Genomic DNA, 11,037 nt, shown 5'->3' on the forward strand with positions numbered 1-11,037 from the left:
AAGTAGGTGTCTTGCAAAATGGAGCATGAGGTATAGTCAGCAAAATATGACCTGGAGAAATGTGAACATGGTTGCAGTTTACAATACAAAATAGCAAAGAAAAATCCTAAGGTTAATGCGATAGATATGATAAATAACCTAAATATATAAGAAAGTATATAAGAAAAACAGTTCTTCAGTCGTCTCCTGGCCTGGTCCCAGGTTCGAGAGACATTGAATAAGCGTCGTATGATGACAATGGGCATTTCATTTTCTCCATTATCAGGATGGAATGAGTCTGGCTTTATCAGGTTAGACATCATGTGGTACTTTTGGCTTTCTGTTCCTGCTGGATGTTTGAGTACCTTGTTGTTGTTCTTTCAGGCGTTGTGTGTTAATCAGTGATTGTGTGTGTGTACATTGGATCCGGGCGCTGGCTCGCCTGAGATGTCATCTACCCGTGTGTGTTTATTTGCTCTAGTTCCGGGCGCTGGCTCGCCGGAGATGTCGTCTGCTTGATCCGACGCCTGAGATGGTCCGATTGGGCTGGTCTTAACCCTGCTGGCATGAATCCACTGAGGTTGTCCGTCTGTGAGGATGCTGGTTCTTCGTCACTGCCAGTACAGTCTGGGGCTGGAACACGCGCGGCCTCCCAGAGAGTCCTTGGTTTTAGTGGCTTCTCCAACATGCGTCTCCTTGTCTCCACTGGTGGAACTGTGGAGGGGAAAGGCTGAGAGAGACAAACTTTCTGATAGTTATTATTCAGTTTTTCTACCAGGTTGTGAACATCAGTGGACAATGCAATATACATCACCTTCTACTAGCGGTGCCCCTCTGGAAGCTGACCATGGTCTTGGAAATGGTCTTATTTCAAATGGAGATAATTTGGTTACTGCAGATGGAGTCATTCTAATCTCACAGAGGACTTGAGGAAGTAATTTGACCCAGGTCATTAAAGTTTTAGCACACTTTTGAATTACTTCTGATGTGAATGAAGATCCTCTATCACTGTTAATCTGGTGAGGTATTCCGAATCTGGGTATTATTTCATTGCTCAACTTTTGACAGACTACTTCTGCAGTTTCTTTTGATGTTGGATAAGCTTCTACTCATTTACTAAATTGATCCACTATTACCAGTAAGTACTTGATGCTTCCTTGTGCTGGCATGTGTGTAAAATCAATTTGTAATGTATGAAATGGAAAATCTGGTTGTGGTAAATGCTGATGTTCTGCTTTTGAGCTACCTACATTAGTTCGTGCACATGTTAGACAGGTTGCTAATATGCTTTTTACTGCATGTGATGTTTTCTCAATTACAAATCTTGATTTTATTGCCCCTATTACCCCTCTTTGTCCGACATGACTCACACAGTGAAAATGTCGGGCAAGGACTGGCATCAGGGAATATGGGAGGGCAATCAAACCCTTAAGATTTTGTATAGGCCATCTCTGTCATCTAAGGTACAGTCATTATTCTCCCAATAGGTGTAATCACATGCAGAGGCTTGCTCTTGTATGAATTTTAAATCAACATTTGTGTCTAAATAGTCTGGGAGTGTAACAAGTGGCAGCTGTAGGGGCACAGATAATACTTCCTGCGGAGGTGGGAGCTGCGATGCAGCTGCAGCCTTGGCTGTCACGTCCGCTAAGGCATTACCTGTTGCTTCGTCTGTGTCAGCTGTACTGTGTCCTTTCGTTTTTACAACTGCAACGGCCGATGGCAGCTGTATAGCCTGAAAAAGTCTTTGAACAAAATCACAATTTAGCAATTTATTTTACATCAGCAGATCTAAATCCTCTCTGTCTCCACAATGTGCCAAAGTCATGCACAACGCCAAATGCATAGCGGCTGTCTGCGTAAATTGTCACATGCTTATCCAAATGTAGCTCACAGGCGCGTATTAAAGCCATGAGCTCTGCTTTTTGTGCTGAGTGAAATGGTAATGAGTGAGCCTCTAGTATGATGTCAGGCACTGTTACCACTGAATAGCCACAAAGAAATGAGTTGTCACTCGGCCTTGAACAGGACCCGTCCACATAAACCGTGGCTGAGTCTGGGATAGGTGTTTGCTCTAAATCTGGACATGGTGCTGTGGATTCCTGTATACGTGTCATGCAGTCATGATCGTCAAGCCTGTCTGAGCCATCCTGTCGGTCAGAAGAACACAGCATAGGATCAATAAATGTGCTGGCGAATCAGGTGTGCTGCTCGCTTTTATAGTGAGATTTGCATGTGTTGTGTAGTTATGTTTGCTACAATGGTCGTGACCTGGTGATTGGTGTGTAGAATAGTGTCATGTGAGAGTGTGAGCTTCTCGCAGTCCCTTATCATGATAGAGCAAGCTGCTACTGCCCTCAGGCAGGCCGGCATTCCTGAACAATTCAGGCAGCACCTTTGAGTGGCGGAGGTCAGCACTCCCTGTAATGCATTGAAAGAGACAGTCATTTCTGTGGACCACAGTATTCGAGGAGGCTTGTCTTTTTTACAACAGTCACGCAGAATGTGGTCATGAAAAGAACAGTCTGGTATCCACTGTCTGCAATAGTTCACCATGCCCAGGAAGGACAACATGTCCTTCTGTGTAGTGGGACGAGGGACAGAGGTCACAGCTTTGACCCTGTCTGCAGTCATGGAACGTTTTCCGTGAGACAGTGTGAATCCCAAATATTGAACAGAAGTCTGACAGTACTGCATTTTCTTTGCTGATGCTTTGTGGCCAGTCTTTTGGAGGTGCTGGAGAAGCATGTGTGTAGCAGTTTGACATAGTTTTTCACTTTCAGCACAGAGGAGGAGGTCATCCACATGTGGATCAGGGTGCAGCCCTGGAGGAGTGAAGCACCATTGAGAAAGCAGCAGAGCTGTCTATCATGCCTTGGGGCAAACGAGTCCAAGTGTACTGCTTATTTCTATGTGTGAATGCAAATAACGGCTGTGTGTCTTCATGAGAAAAAGGAGCGGAGCATAAATCCACCACGGTAAAATGTGTATGCAATGCATGTCAATATGCTGTGAACATCTGAAACGAGAGGTGGCAGAGGAATGTTGACTGCATTAATTTGCCTTAAGTCTTGTATGAAACGCCATACGCCAGGTTTGTTAGGCTTTGGCACAGGATTGACAGGAGTGTGGGCTTTATTACTCCTGTAGTCAATAAATCTCCTATGATGACATCTAGAGCTGCGGCTTTTTCCGTGGAAAGGGGATGCTGCTTGACATATACTAGCTTGTTGTGTTTTAATAGGTGTACGTGATAAAGTGTACAGTCAATAAATCCTATATCATTCTCACTTTTAGACCATAATGTCATATTCTGGTATTCAGCTGGCAACGTAAGTGCAGAAATAGTACAGTGGATAGGGTAGGTTAGATCTATGTGACGACATGGTGTAGTTATATCATAACCTATGTCTGAGTTATGTAACAAAATCACTGTTTGACCTTCACTTGTGTGAGCAGTTATCATGTTGTTGAACAGTGTGAGAGAAACAAAAGTGTGGCTCCCAGTCATGGGATTACCTGTTAGTGGCGTCTGTACACGTTTTTTTGGCACAGTGTGTGACATAGAGTACCGGACAAAAAGGATGTTGAGTTCATTCTCTGCTGAGGGTCCAGCTGACACAGAGGATGTTCCTTCTCCATCATGTCGGTACATAGGGCAGAGAAAACATAAGCTGTTATCAGTGTCAGCAAACATTTCACCCTTTGTGTTAAATTAAATACACAAATTCATTTTTGCTTTGGGTGTCTGCGGCTGCTGGAAAACTGAGCTAAATTTGCACCTCTAGCTTGTCCAACAGTGCATAAAGCGTTTTATGAATACTAGGATAGATTCATCAGGCTTCTGTTTACACATAGTTACTGCATTTAAGTCAATTTTGTCTCTGGACATTGTTAGCAGGAATTTCTTTAGATTCTTAAAGAAATCGGCGACTTTGTCATTATTTACCCTCCTTTTGTCCATAGCGGTAACATTTGATGCATCACGTCGCGGCATTCTATCATATATTTTCTACAGGACTTTTTAAGCAGACTACTTTTCTTATCACAAATGATATTCAACATTTCTACTTGTGTGATTCTTACTCTGAATCTGAATAAGTACGCGGGACCACTGTGTGCGGTAAGACCATCTCTTTACTTCCTGTATTACCATCTACCGGCATGCATTGCCAGTGCGTAACACGTAATTACACAATCAAACAGTGAACACATACTGCCCATACAACAAATGTACCAGAGACAATTATGAATACACCACATCTCCCCTTTTAAACAAAAACAGAATATTCCTTTTCTCAGGACAGAACTTCTCTTTTTCAAAGCCATACAAGAACATCTGGCAAACAATCTGCATTACATTTTTAACCTTTTGTTTTTCTTTTCTTAACAACTCTTTTTAGCTTTATTTTACTGTGCTCTACAAAACCCTTATAACACAGTTACATAACAACAACCTTTTTTTTTGTCTTACAGATCTAACTTTTTAGGTTTAACTATTGGCCTCCCTGACTTGGTTCTGACCACATCAGTGTTAACAGGTGTAGCAGGGATCACACTGGGTGTTTGAGGCTTCTGCAACACAGGCACATTAGCAGGTTCATGCACAGGTGAACTTAAAGGAATCAAATGCACACGATTACGCCTCACAGTCCCTTGTGGTAACTCCACTGTGTATGATCGGGGTGTAGAGTGATTTTGGATAACAGTGCCTGTCGTTTTGACATCAGTCACCCAAACTTGCTCTCCTGGGGACAGGCTGCATAAAGGTTTTGCGCGGTGGCGCCTGTTGAAGTTTGCCATGTCCATCATCCTCTTCTCCCTTTCCTTTCGAGCGAGCAGTGCGTTGTCCGGCAGTGTGGGCTCCAGCTGCGATGGAAGCATCGGCAGTGTGGTTCGCAGACGTCTGCCCATTAAAAGCTCTGCAGGGCTGTATCCGGACTGCAGTGGTGTAGCTCTATAGGCAAGAAGAGCTAGATAAGGATCAGCTGCTTTTTTCAGAAGATTTTTTACAGTCTGCACAGCACGTTCTGCTTCTCCATTACTTTGTGGAAACTTGGGGCTGCTTGTGATGTGTTTGAAGCCGTATGCTGCTGCAAAGTCTGTAAAGATTTGACCTGAATACTGTGGCCCATTATCAGACATGAGGACCTCTGGGATGCCGTGACGGGCAAAGAAAGATTTCAGGTGAGTAATGACATCGTTTGATTTTGTCCTGTTTAACAAAGCAATCTCAACAAATCTAGAGTGATAGTCAACAGCGAGAAGGTAAGTTTTCCCTCCCAGCTCGAAAAGATCTGTGCCCACTCTCAGCCATGGGCGGGCAGGGTATTCTGTTGGCATGAGTGGCTCACTGTTATTGTGTCTTTCTTGAATACACGTTTTGCACTTGAGCAGCATCTCAGAGATTTGTTGACTCAGCCCGGGCCACCACACTGTTTGGCGTGCACGAGCTTTACATTTTACAACACCTCGGTGTCCTTCGTGAAGTTTTTCCAGCACCTCGTTTCTCATTGCTGAAGGAATGACAAGCCGTGTGTCTTTTAACAAAAGGCCGTCTTCAACAGTGAGCGTGGCTCGGTCAGGCCAGTAATTTCGCAGTAGAGGCTCTTGTTTTGCATGTTCTGGCCAGCCTTCGGTGCACATGTCCATGACGCGAGCACACACACTGTCGCTTTTCAGTTGTTCCTTCAGTGTTTGCATATATGATGAACTGACAGGCATGTTTGCTACAATACTGTCGACATATATGTCTGTGCTTTCCATTAGCTCTTTGTCTGACAGGTTCATTGGTTTTTTCAGAGGTGAGCGGGACAAAGTATCTGCTGTCCAGAGCGATTTCCCTGGGGCGTACTGCACAGTGTACGAGTAACGCATGAGTCTCATTCTGAATCGCTGGATCCTGGGTGGCAAGAGATCCAGAGCTTGTCCTCCCAGTAAGGAAACGAGAGGTTTGTGGTCCGTTTCAAGACAAAAATGTTTACCAATCAGGAAATCACGAAAACGCTCACACGCCCATGTAGATGCCAGTGCCTCTTTTTCCACTTGTGCGTATCGTTGTTCTGTAGGAGAAAGGGACCTCGATGCATACGCCACTGGTCGCCATCCTTCTTCCCACAGCTGCAAAAGAACACCTCCAAGACCATAGGATGAAGCATCTGCTGATACTTTAATGTCTCTGTTGGGGTCATACATTGCGAGCACTGGGGGTGAGGTCAGGGCATCTCGTAATGTTTTGAAAGCTCTCACTTGGTCAGTTCCCCAATACCATGCGTTCTTTTTGGAAAGAAGATCTCGCAGGGCTTTGTCTTTTTCAGCTAAATGGGGGATGAACTTGCCCACTTGATTCACCATGCCCAGAAAACTGCGCAACTCTGACACATTAGTTGGCTCTGTCATTTCTGTAATTGCCTCCGTTTTCTTCGGGTCAGGACTGATTCCTGTATCCGCTATGATGTGACCCAAGAAAGCAACCTTGCTCTGGGAGAGCTCGCATTTTTCAACATTCAGCGTTATGCCTGCTTTTTCCAGTCTTTGCAGTGTAGCATGGAGACGGGAATCGTGCTCCTGATGGTTACGTCCCCACACCAACACATCGTCAATGTGACACACCACTCCTTCGAGACCCTCGATGACCTCCGCCATCATGCGCTGAAAGTGTTCGGGCGCTGAGTTGATCCCAAACGGTAGGCGGTTAAAGTGGAACCGCCCAAAGGGTGTGATGAAGGTGGTGAGTTTGGCAGACTCATCGGACAGGGGAATCTGCCAGAAGCCCATGTTGGCATCCAGTTTGCTAAACACTTTGGCTCCTGCGAGCATTCCGAGACTTTGTTCAACCGATGGCAGCACATATTTTTCCCTGCACACATACTCATTTAGTCCGGTAAAGTCTACGCAAAGTCTTAGCCTAGGGCTGTTTTTCTTTGGAACAACAACCATGCCGGCACACCAATCCGTTGGTTCCTCAACTCGGGTAATGACACCAAGCTCTTCCATTCGTTGGAGTTCCTCTTTTACCCTTCCCATCAGAGGCAGAGGAAGCCTTCGCGGAGTTTTGAGTGAGTACGGCACAGCATTCGGTTTGAGTTTAATGTGATAGGCCCGCTGCACTTTCCCTAGACCATTGCAAAGTTTAGGGTAAGTAGTCTTCAGAGTGTCCATTGAAACCGCGTCAACTCGCACCAGCAGGCCAAGAGCTGTAATGGCGGGCAGGCCTAGCAGTGGAGTGCTCAGGTTTCTTACAACATAGACCTTCTCTGTTGTCTGTTTCGCTCCGTAGTTGAGCTGTAGCTTTGTAAAACCTGCAACGTCCAGTGGTGTTTTTCCAGGGCCTAACAAAGGTTTTTCTGGCTGCTGGAGAACTGGTCTGTGTTCGTTAGCAAAAATCTTTGATAAGTCCGAGTCAGCTATTACAGTCACATCTGCTCCAGTATCCAGTTTGAAAGTGATTTTTGCATCTTTCACTTGTATGTTGGCTGTCCACGCCTGGCCGTCACTGGAAACTGAGCCTAGGAAGAAACCTTGCTCCTCTTCCTCCTCAATACTTTGCACTGTCTTGCTTTGTCTGCAGACTCGCTGGTAGTGACCTTTTTTTCCACATAAATGACATTTTGCATCATTTGCTGGGCACTCAGGTTTCGGATGTGGAGAGCCTCCGCACTTGTAGCATTTGTTACTTTGTCTCTTGCTATATTGCTGTTGTGTTTTGACAGTTTTATTTTTGAACATGTTGAACTTTGTTTTGTCGTGCTTTTGTATCACTCTGTCAACTGTTTTCGCATTTACATGCATTACATTTGTTTCACTTCTCAAAGCTGACTGTTGCTTTTTGATTTCTTCTGACTGCCTGGCCATATTTATAGCTTTATCCAAGTCCAAGTCTTTTTCCATCTGCATGCGCTCAGACAGCCTCGTGTCGGCCAAGCCCACTACTATTCTGTCTCTTATCAGCTCATCGTGGAGCGGTCCGTAGTTACAGTGCTCTGCTAATGCATGCAAGGCAGTCACGAATGCATCAACAGTCTCATTCGGCTCTTGTTTGCGCATATTAAAACGTGCGCGCTCATAAACAACATTTTTCCTGACAATGAAAAAGTTGTGGAAGCTATCTCTCACTTTAGCATAGTCCCGTTGGTCTACATCACTTAACTTTAGTCCTCTCAGGACGTCATCCGCTTCGTCTCCCATACAATATATGAGAGTGTTCACTTGATTTTCCTCCGAGCTCGCAGACAGATTACTTGCCTGACGGAATCTCTCGAAGCGACGGACCCATCTTGTCCATTCGTGTGGTTTGGAAAAATCAAAGGGCTCCGGTGGTTGGATGCTAAACGTAGCGCTGGGAGTGCTAGCCGCGGTGCTAACTCCTGCCCTCGGACGATCGTCTACGTCGTCATTCGGCATTTTGTTTCCACCTTCCCCTTCTCCTCACACTCGGCAGATGTATGGAGTCTTACGAGTCACACAGCACTTCTGACACCATGTGTGATTCTTACTCTGAATCTGAATAAGTACGCGGGACCACTGTGTGCGGTAAGACCATCTCTTTACTTCCTGTATTACCATCTACCGGCATGCATTGCCAGTGCGTAACACGTAATTACACAATCAAACAGTGAACACATACTGCCCATACAACAAATGTACCAGAGACAATTATGAATACACCACACTACTGACCTGTTTTCTGGCGATAATCGTTCGGGATAAGGCTCCGGAAATAAATTAGAATGCATTGAACTTCTTAAGTTGTAAACAAAGTCAGTCACATAAGCACTCCCGCATGTTCTGGATACGTGATCATGGACGTCTTCACCGATTCGCGGACGTAGGTTACACGTAACCGGAAATGGGAGTTATACTGAGCCGTTATTTGAGACTTTATTTTGTATTTTATTAATTTTTTGGTTTTACAGGTACTTTAGATTTTTTATCGGACCTGTCTGTGGTCTTTGAATTATTCTGACCCATGTTCAGTGATTTCCAGAGGGGTTTACACGCTAGGAGGATTTATGTTAGTATTTTCGCTGCGGCACAGCTGAGGTCACTTTAAATTTATTGCTAGCAATTTTTTGTTTGTGTGAGCAACTCTCACTTAGCGAGCAACTTCTCGCTTAACGAGCAACTTCTCGTAAAACAACAGGCAACTTCCTGTGTCTTTCTGCTTTTAATTTACTGCTTTTAACCCTTGTATGGTAATCGGGTCTGTGAGACCCGTTCAACTTACTTCTCCCTGTGTCACTCTTTGGTGAGCAACTTCTCACTTAACGAGAAGTATTTAAGACAACAGGCAACTTCCTGTGTCACTCTTTCTGAGTGAGCAACTTCTCACTTAACGAGAAGTATTTAAGACAACAGGCAACTTCCTGTGTCCACCAACACCACACAAGGGTTAATTTACTTTATTCGGGGACTGAGGAAGTCGTCAGTGTATCTCTCTGGATCACTAAGTGAAACTTCGTCAGCATATCCCGTTTCTTTATGGATCGATCACTGAGAGAGGTATAATAGGTCTTTATATAAATATGAAAGACGCATATTTACCTTCTGTCAGCCATCCCACTTCTGACACCAAAATTGAAGGAAATTGCCTTCCCGGGTTTCCTCCGTGGCGTGAGCGATAAGCAGAGTTCTGTCCTTTCCTTCTAAGATTCCTAATTATTTAAAGTAACACTCAGGTATGCCATTCAGCTGGGTTAGTTACGACGTCGGGAGCAGCTTGGGAGAACAAGGAAACACAGACTGCTTCAGGTTGTCTTCCCAAATCGACTCAAAGGTTTATTTGATACACAGCAGTTTATATAGATGAAAAAAGGTTCGTGTGTCAGCTTTCCCAGTTCAAACCGGTACAGACCAAATAAGGAAACGTCTTCCTGCCTTGTGAGCAAAGAAGTATCCTGTGTGTAGTTTATCAGCTCAGCTACAATTTATGATCATCCCAGCAAAATACACTCCTAGACATAGAATACAGAGTTCTTTCATCAGTGAATTCTGAAACAAACCACCTAGCCTTTAACGAGCCTTTTCCAGGAGATAAAGAAAAAGGGAGGATGGGAGTAAGGAAGTGGTCTCATCTCTGTGGTGTTTTCGACCTTGGGGTACCAGCCTGTGAGTCTTACACATCAATTCTTGGGTCAGAGAGAAAAATAACTAAAACAAAGGGGCCTTATTGAATGACAGAGTTTTCCTGCATAATGTCACTATAAAACAATATCCAGTAAATGCTACCATGGTACTAAAATACCTAACATCCATATACTGCTGCATTTTGTTCTGTATGTTTTTCTCCGGTGATCCTGTGTGTGTGTTAATGCCTGCTGAAACCACAGCACAAATACTGTTTCTTCTCCCACATGTTTGCACTGAGCAAGAGATGCTCTGTATCTCACTGCACTGCTGTGATAAGAAAGGCATTCTAGAGGCCTTCATACCCACACGATGCACCTTGCCCGTATCAGGCTGAACTGCTTTTTCCTTCAGAGCTGCTTTAAAATTTCATGGCTGAGATTTGTTCCACCCCAAAGACGGACCGAGAACGTAGCAGAGAGTGTTTTGTCTTTTTTAATTGGGAAGAGGCTGTTTCTCCGTTCCTCAGTAAAGCTTTGGATACGCTCTTTCCTTGTCTGCACAACTATGCCACGGTGTTGCCCTGGGCAACAAACCACATTTCACATTATGTGTTCTGAATATGGGATATATTAGGGTGACCAACCGTCCTCTTACCCCCGGACATGTCCACTTTTCACGTTCTATCCGGGCGTCCGGGGGGACTGATAAAAATGTCTGGGCTTTCCTGTATTCTGACAGAGGGCCCAAGCATTTCACTACATATCGTACTGTGTATGACTGTGTACGTGACAAATAAAATTTGAATTTGTGAGACATCATCCCCGAACTGCTGCTTTGTGAGTGCTTGTTCTGCGCTCACAGGCGGGACTGACAACGCGCAGCAACGCGCCTAATGATGTTTAAAAGATCCCAAAGTGCAAGTGCATCTTATCAGACGAACTGCAAAAGAAATTTCCCTCGTACCGACCATAGCTTTACAGACCGATGGTT

Source organism: Aulonocara sp. 'chitande type north' Nkhata Bay, linkage group LG22 (genome assembly GCF_057382095.1).
Source record: "Aulonocara sp. 'chitande type north' Nkhata Bay isolate Kocher_YH1m ecotype deep benthic linkage group LG22, A_spYH_male_GT1.1, whole genome shotgun sequence".
Taxonomy (NCBI): domain Eukaryota; kingdom Metazoa; phylum Chordata; class Actinopteri; order Cichliformes; family Cichlidae; genus Aulonocara; species Aulonocara sp. 'chitande type north' Nkhata Bay.